We start from the raw sequence: 9,550 nt of genomic DNA on the forward strand, positions 1-9,550 counted from the left end.
TCTTACCAATTCTTTGTAATATCTTCTCATGCTCTGATTTACATGGGCTTTATATTAGCTATGGTTTTATTTTCTCTACGTGGCCACTTCACTGCATATTTAAGCTAAATGCAGTTACAATAATGGAGGATTCCCCCAATTACCTGCTAACCACAGTCCTGCAACAGAAAATATCATGGCATTAACTTCATCCTCTTTCTCTCCTTCCCTAAGTTCCAAACCACTTATTCATGCCCTGGAGATGTTCTGACCAGGACAAGAAAGCAAGTTTCCAAGTCAAAGATTCGAACAGAAAATGGCTCTCCAGCTACCCCTTTTCTCTCTTACATTAGCAGCCTTCCAGGACAAGGGCCAGCACTAACTGGTGACTGAGCCAGGAAAGGACAAGCTCCTTCGGATTGCTGGAACTTCCCAGGCCAAAACTAACATATTCAAATCAAGGCAAGAGGTGGCCAAAGCAGACTGTGGAGCACAGGCATCATGCAATCACAGGGGATAAAACCAGCTCATAATGTCCATGGGTATCAGTTTCTTATTGGGTAGAAGATGCATCTTCATAAGGAGCGTGTTGAAGGAACCTGATGTTGGGAGGCAGAAGCCTGGCTGAAATGACAAGGTCTGTCTCCACAAGGATTCCTCACAATCTCCCCATGCCAGGTAACAAACATACCTAAAAAAGTTGTCCTGGCTACTAATGATGTCTTGAGCATTTAGAAATCCAGCCAGAATGAAGTTGGAAGCCCAACTAGGCCTTTGGATCATAGACTTGGAACAACCTAAGACAGACACCCTCAAAGGGCAAGATACTCTGCTTTCTCTGCTGATTACAACCCCCATCCAGACAACATCACCTCAGCCTCCTTCAGATCTGGTTTCAAACATTTCCTTCCCATCTGTGCTTCTTTCTCAGCTAACTCTGCGCAATGCTGCAGTTGATGGATTACACAAAAGAAAGATACAAGATAAAGTATGTATTGTTAATGTAGGAAAGACTCTCCCATCCATATGTCTTTCCAAGGATCCCAATATAAATGAAGACTGCTCCCCTTAAGTCAGAGAAGAACAATCCTCATATATTCTCTACAGGACTATTTTAGTTCATTCACGAATTATCATAACATATAAAAACATATGTAAAAAGTATCGGGTGAAACGCCTGCCTGACTGGAGTCCATGGCAAATCTCCCGTTTACTCTAGAGGGACAAAATTTCATCCACTAAGTTCCAAAATGAACATTTTCTGCCTGCGTTTTCTTGGATATGTGTATTAGGCAGATGCTCTGTGTTTGCTCAACAGCTAAAGAAAGTTATTCTTTTCACGCAAAATGCTGTCTTGTCTCCCCACTAGAAAATAGACTTTGAATAATTTCTTCAGAATATAATACCAAATTCTCAGGGTTTGTACCGTCTAATCTGGGTTTGGCATAACCAAGTGAGCTCGCTGGCTGCTAGCCCTGCCATTAATAGTAACAGCACAGTTTGGGACTTCTCCTTTGGTTTTCCACTCGTACATGTCTCTGTGTCCAATTTCAAACACAGTTAATCATGAAGCAGGGAATAAACGGCAAAGGGGAAAGGTTGAGGATGGGGAAATGCATTGAAACTCCTCTCAGAGAGTAAAAGGCCAACGACCTGAGCCCCAGGAAGATTAAACTGGGGCAGAAAAACATGTTCAGAGAGGATGCCTAGCCATCCTGGCAGCAGTGCCCAACTTGCCTCTCACAGCTTTCTGCTGCTCCTCCCCATGGGTTGCTGCCCTGCAGCCACAGGACAAGATGCAGGCCAGCATTTCATCTGCTCCAGTTCACACTTCCATTAGTTAACCTCAATTGCCTCAATTTGCACCAATAAACTGGGCAGGGAATCACAACAGGTTAGGACATAGGCAGGCTCCTGCTAAGAGCTGCCTCTGGCCAGGGCATGGAGGCCAGGGGCGATTATCCAGGGATTGCAGCCAGTTCTCCCATGCGCTCAAGTCACGGACAGCAACATGCGATATGCAAGGACATCAAACTGCTGCAGATAACAGGTAAACAACTCCCCAAGAGGTGAAGATAATTGGGAAAGTAAATATCTTTTGGGGGAGGACAAAGAATGTTAAAATTCTCTCTTGGGAGACTTTGATTTCCCACTAAACTGCTCCTCTGTGAACTCATGCCTGGCTTTCCCTCTGCCCATAAATTAATGTATTAAAAAGCCTCACCACAGTGCTGGGATATAAAATTCCCTCTTCAAAACCTACATCTAAAGCAGCCATTCAATGCAGGGAGTTTTTGTATGCCCAGGTTTAGAAGCCACTTCACATTTTTTGACCTCTCTGTTAGAGAGACAAAACTCTTAGGCTAATATCTCAGCCTGGGGATCTTTTCCCCTCTTTGAAAAAACCCAGAGAAAAGGCAAAGGCACATAATTGAGAAAATGGTTCAAACTGGAGTTTTAAACAGGTGTTTAGACAGAACAAATATTGATCCCTTGGTTCATCACTTTCTGAGGTGGGAAAGGACATGAAAGAAAGAAGCAGTACATTAATGCAGTTAGAACACTTCTGAATTCATTTAAAAAACCCATCCCAGCATGCCCAGCTTACTCTCTCTTGACTGTCTCACCCCAATAAATATTTACTGATTGTAACTGATTATACTTTGAAATACAAAGCCCCTCAGTATGGTAGAAATCACCTCCCCTGTTACAACTAGTACAGATTCAAGGCACAAATGTAACTGCAGAATTTGCTGCAGAGGGTTTATGACCAAAAGTACTGGCAGAGAAAAGACATTTTAGAAAATGCAGCCATGAGGACAATGAAACTTTTAAATTTCTCTGCCAGTAGATGCTGGGTGGATTTATTTACCTTTGGTCTATGAGGCAAGACTTATCTGTTGGCTTAAATCTTTACTAAGGGAAAAGAGGAAAAATTAGGGGTTGATAGAGGAAGCTTTATAGTATGAAGTTTGGGAGGTTTGATCCTATGGCCCTACTTCTGTGGTGGGTTTATAGGACACAAAAGCACATGAAAAATCTTACATCAGTGTTACTTCCCAATATTTTTATTCTCTTGTGTACTTTTTATTTCTACTTCCTTCTATCAAAGAAGAAAAAGCCCAAAACAGATGTGGAAAATGTAGATAGATGGAAAGTGAGTCAACCAACCCACCAAGACAGGTATTTAGAAAAACGTTAGTGCTTCTTAACCACACCTTGCTCTTTTCACCGTCTTGTCCCTGGTAGCTCCAGTGTCCTGCTCCCAGCACACAGGTGAGCTGGGCAGAGTCCATGGCAGACTTGGGCTTACACTGGGAAGTTCCATGTGCAGTACCACATACATGAAAACACATTAAACGATGTATGCATGAGCAAAGCTGGCTCAAAGAAACGAATCAAAGAGAAAAAGAAGGAAAATGAGTGAAAAGAAGATGAGGCAAAGACAGCAAATAACACCAGTTTATCAGACCACTGAACCAGTGCATTTTTTCATCTAAAATGCAGTATTTAAAAATAATAATAAAGAAACTCATCATATTAACTGAGGCAACTAATGGAAAACAAATGCATGGCTTCAGTGAGCCATATATGGAAAAAATGCCAAAGAAGAAATTTTGGCAAGACAAAGAAGACTTCAGAGCAGAGCAAATACAAGCAACACTTCCTCTCCCTCCTCCTGTTAGGGGATGCAACAGCAAGGATCACCACACAGAGTGCATATCACAACGTTCATGTCTTGATTTAAAAGGAGAAAAGAATGTGAAACAGGAACTGCAAATTTAGCTTCCCAAAATTTATTTCCTCAGGAATGTGCATATACTTTATTTTCCCCAGCTTGATATCCAGCATGAAAAGTAGATGCTTGTGTGGAGTTTGCATGGCCAGGTTGTGGTAGCGTGTGTTGGGGGAGATGGATGACCAGCCAGCAAACAGCCCAAAGAGTTGGGCATATTTCCAAATAGTTGACACTGCCCTGCTAAAGCTGCTGTCACTGCCACTAGTTCCTAGGAAAGGGTGGCAAGAAGTGGAACATGTATGGAGCAGCACAGGCTGGATCCACCTCAGTACCTGTGAGAAAACCTCCAAACTGGGCCATGGGCCCCAGGGCTGGTAGACTTACACCACCTTGAGCCCTGTAGGAAACATTTTGTTTTTTAGCAGCAAAAATGCTTCAATACTAACATCTTGGACCAATGGCCTGGATGCAAAACCATGCTAGCAACCACCAGAGATTTGAAAGAAACAAGCTTTGCAATTAACTACAGTCATCCAGCCCCTGAAGAGGAACTAAGCATAGAACCATGGGGCAGGATCCATTTCTCTGCTATGCTTCATTACTGCTCAGGCTGTGTATTTGTCAGGGACAATGATCATTGAAGGGAGGCAGTAAGCAAAGCAGCTACATTTCATATTGAGCTGTAGAATTTCTGTTCCCTAAACTGCATTGATCTTGCCAAACAAAATTTAGAAATCCAATGGAGTGAATCAATGATGCTTCTCAGGCCCACTTCAAATACAAAAAAACCCGAAAAAATAGATATAGATAGACAAAACTATTTGGAGGAAAATGTGAAGAATCCAACTCCGTGCTCAGTGCTCATTGTGGTAAATTATAGATTGCAACCATTATTTTTATCATTGCGATGCTTTCAGACAGGAGAAACAACAAAGTTGTCAGCAAAACAGCTTTAGACTCTCTACAAATTCCACAGTGAACTTTAGAAGACATGACCCTATAAACACAACTCCCGTGTTTCCAGCAGGTGATCCCTTTCTAATCTCTGTGCATCAAGGGGGAAAAAAAAAAAATTCTTCTTCCCCTGTAATACACTCACTTCTCTGATGGTCGCTGGTGCACAGGAGGAAATCAACAGATTATTATTTTATTCTGCTCATGAGCCAACAGGAGATAAAGAGGCTTTTGGTAGGACTGGAAGAAGGGGCAGAGCTCTGGGTTGGCAGGACAGTGTTGGGGCTGTTCTGCCCACCACCTCCCTCCATTCTGGAAGGGGCAGCCTGGGAATGAGGAAGGACGTGGTGTGCACAGGAAGGAGAAAAGCAGCATCTCACTATGATGACCATTGTCCTAATCAGCCTCAGCACATGGGGAAATTACAGCAGCCTAAGGAAAACTAAGAACACTGAAAATGAATTAAAAAAAACTGAGAATCAAATGCATTTTTGCAAGAGGCTTAGCTGACTGTAACTACTTATCAAAATGTGAGGCTAAGACTTTTTAATTTTTTCCAAGGTAAGGTTCTCAGGGAACATTACCTTTACTATCTCTTGCATAATATAAATTATGTTCCCCTTCTGCTGAGGGAGAGAAGTGACTTTACATGAACTGCATGTGAGAACATAAAGGAAAACATTTCAACAAAAAACATGGGAGAGAGAAAATGAAGCAGGATGAGCAAAGTGTATTCTTTATACAGGAACATTTCTAAATTCAACCACATACTACTTTGGTCCTGTCTACACTAGAGAAAAGCACCATCTTAAAAAAAGTGAGAACCGACATGTCTTAAAGCAAGGAAAACTGTGTGAAAACAAAGTATTGCCCTGAGGTACAAGTGACAACAGATGTGTTATTTTAAAACATGCTGGCTCCTCGTGGTTAACTGTGAGGTGTGTCCTGCAGAAAATCACCAGTTTTGTTTTTCACATCCAACATGCCTCTCCACACAGATATCAGTTATCAGTTATCATTGAGTTGTTTCAAATGAACTGCCTTGGTATAAGCAGGGTGTAAGGCATTACAGAATAGCACACAGACATTTATGTTCCGGCCATGCATTTTATAAACACACCTCACCATCCCTTCAGTCTTCCCTTTGACCAGAGCAACAACATTTAGGTTTTTCTCTTCTTTTTGGAAGACATGTATGGAGATACGATATTCTTCGGAGTAGAAAGTTCTCCCATTTCCTAATTGGGACCGTTATTGGTAATGGCTCTTTGTCTGTGATTCTTTCTTTTATTTCTCTATAGGTACCATGTTAACATGAGACTTATATACTCATGGAATATTCCTGAGTCCAAAATTTTAAGACAATTTAGAAGTTTGACCACAATTTAAAGGTCTGTATTACCTGCAATACTAGATCTGTTTACCACACTATTCACAGTAGCAACTATTTATGGAGTTTAAGAAATTAAGAAATTGTGAAACAGAAAAAAGCTAGACATTTTCTTACCACAAGGACAGCTTTTTACTCAGAGATTTTGGCATTCCTCCACCAGAATATCCCCTGTTCATCTTTGTCAATACAGCATTTGCCAGGACAGTCAGGTGAGTTGGCCTGAATGTTTCCTAGTGGAATGCTGAGGCTTACCAACTGTTTGTTACTGGGCACAGTGCTGAGCTGAACACGTTAAAAAAGAGAAAAAGCCCAGAGACATGATTACTTGAAATCTTCCTCACTTTGGTTTAGGTATCCTTTGTGTGTGTCTCATTCAATCTCAGGCTTTACTGCTTGCCTATTTTCTGCCAACAATGTGAAAACTGTTGTCAGATTTTGCTATTAAAACCAGTGTGGAGTGTTGTTAACAACAACTGGTGCGTTTTATACACAGTAATACTATGAGTTCTCAAGAAAAATCAAGTAGGGTGAGATGAACTGGGAGGATGGAGGCAGAACAGTTATTTATCAACATCAGGTTGAGTATCAGGTTATCCAGTCAGTAATTTCTGTCTCCAAGAACAACTTCCCACCACAAAACCCTTCCACTGCGTAGTTCTGTCAGTGTTTGATGCAGCGAGGTTGAACCACACAGGGACCTGAAAGAGCAATTGATAGCACTGCACACTGCACCTGGACAACACAAAGCTCTCCAGAACAGCTGAGAATCTCACAGGCTCCTCAGGGATGTTGTTGATGGAAGAAGGCCAGGACAAGGTTGGGGGAAGAGAAAAAAAGAAAGGAGTTACCAGATCATAATTAATCAGGCTGGAGCTACAAGCTAGATATAGCTTCCAATTTCTTAGGAAACTTTAATAGTGAAAACACTGCTAAGAATGAAAACTGAGAAATTGAAACCTGTGAGAGAATACAAAAGTAAAATTGCACTGCCACAGGGTTATGTTATGGAAAGCGTGTGGACCTTTTCTTCAGTGTGTGAATCTTTGAAACACACTGTGCCATTTTAAGCACAGTTCTTCTATTTCAATTACTACAGAAAAACAGCATCACTGGCTGGCAACTGCTTGGCAACTAAAACTGCAGAAACACCAGGAACAGTTTCTTTCCTCTTACATAATTAAAAACCATTTACCACCTCACCTACAAATCAAAAAACAAACAACAAAATCTAACAAACAAACAAAAAAAAAATCACAAAACCAAAAATTATCAATCAGTTTTGCCCAGGAAGACAAATAAACTGCACTTCAGTACATTAATTTATGTCACCAGCAAGAAATTTTATCTATGCTTTCATTTAGCTACTGTGATTGATTGCCAGTTACTTTTGAATTTCCTGTAAAAGTTTGATTTAGAGCAACACAAAACTCCTTCGTTGGAATTTTCAGTTCCAAATAGAACAAAGTCATTAAAGAATTAATAGATTCTGGTCCGTTTCCATTGCCAAGCTTTCTTTAAAAGAAACATGCTCATTAGTATGTTGCATGGGAAGAAAAGAAATTGAATGAGCAGGAAAGAATTAATATACTTACAGGACATGAGATTTGGCTCATCTGGCAGCTGAAGCCATGCTCAATTTTTTGTATGGAATTTTTATATTCATAATCTATACTGTTGCTTTATTGAGAGCAGATCTCTAGTTGTCAATGCAGGAAGTTTGCTTGTCAAGGGGATTTACTTGGAAATAGTTAAGTCATGTTATGATTCGTACTGTCTTTTCCCAGTTAAAAAAAAAAAAGGCACTTTTGGATGCAGCACAGAAGTTTTTCCAACTACACAAGCTATACTCTTTCTTATCACAGTAGTCTCCCAGCAGCAATGCATCCTGTCAGTATGATATTCTATGGCTATAAACTCACTTCTCATTCCTCAGCTCACCATTTACCTGTCAGAAAAAAACCAAACTCAGTGTTGTAAGGTAATCCCTACATTCAATCAGCTGTAAAAAAATTCACCTCACTATTTTTTTAAGATAGTCACCATGCAGACTTTGGCTTCAGTCTTCACACTTTACTTTTAAGCCTTGTTTAGAATTGTGCTTGCAAGCACTTCCTCTGTGAAAATCCCAGTTCAGCTGAAATTCTCTCCAGACTTACATTCTGCAGTGGTCCACAATTCTTCACTTGCCACTGAATTTTCCGTAGTATACTGAGTTATAACTTGGAGCATGAGGGCACTGGAATATGCAGATACATATGCAATGCCTGCACTTTTCAGAAATGCATTTATAGCTTGCTGTCAAGAGATCTATTTGCATCAAGGTGCCCACATTTTCATTTTCACCACTGGCTGCACCCACATTAACACACTATTGCTCCTCCATTCTTCCATTTATACTCATCTAATCCAGAAATGCCTCCTCTACTCCAGCCTGCCAGGTAAATCTAGCAAGTTTTCAAATATTTCCTTTCAGACATCATAGCTCTAGTCTCCTTTAGTCTTAATTCTTGCACTATCCTTTTCACCTCCCTGAGAGGTTTCAGTTAATTACAGTTTTCTTATCTGGTCTCTGGGAAGTCTTATTTTTCTCTATGTGTAGCCCTTGGTACTCGTCATTCATACTGATGCTGCATTGACTCTCCCTTGCTCTGAAGGACTTAACCCTTCATCCCTTCTCTTAGCGATGCATCAGCTGGAAAAAAAGACATTTGCAGCATCCAAAAACTCAAGAATTGTTATTGGAGCAGAAAGAGTAAAGGTGGTGTTTTTGCAAAGACATGCTCTCCCTAAAAAATAAAGCAGAGGTTGCAAAAAAATGTCGGCAGAAATGAGCATTTCACACAATACCTGCACTTCTCAAACACAAGGGTAAGGCGGGCAGGTTTTTTGGGGGAAGAAAAAAACCCCAGCACAATACAAATTTATCAAGCATTTTCAACTACAGTTTTCTTGTCAATGATTTCAACCTTCCCTGCAAGGAGAGAGACATTTAGCTCAATTATTTTACTGCTGAGGTCTAATTTGCAGCTGAGTGCCTCCAATTAATCCATGCTTTAGATAGAACTTTGGGGCTTCTGTACTCATTATATTCAAACAAAAACCCTAAAGAAAGGTTAACAAAACACTGGTGCTAACATACAGCTGAAAGAAGCTAACATGTGACTGACCTAAGTACACAGCTAAACATTACAAAGCCTATCCTACAAAGATTCAATACATGCAGCAATAGGAAGACAGTAACACCCAAGGGTAGATCCTGCAAATCCCTCAAGAAAAAAAATATTTTAAAGAGTTTCTAAACAACATTTGGAAAAAAACCCAAACAAGTCCACATCTAGAAACTCCACAGTTCCCATCTATAGCAAGTACTTAACAGAGTTTTAAATCTTTAAAACTACCTGGGCACTGCCTTACAGCACTTGGTAGACAGAATACATAAAGACAGCTTAAAGACAAATTAAAGACAAAATTCTCTTGGTTGGATT

Source organism: Corvus hawaiiensis, chromosome 5 (genome assembly GCF_020740725.1).
Source record: "Corvus hawaiiensis isolate bCorHaw1 chromosome 5, bCorHaw1.pri.cur, whole genome shotgun sequence".
Taxonomy (NCBI): Eukaryota; Metazoa; Chordata; class Aves; order Passeriformes; family Corvidae; genus Corvus; species Corvus hawaiiensis.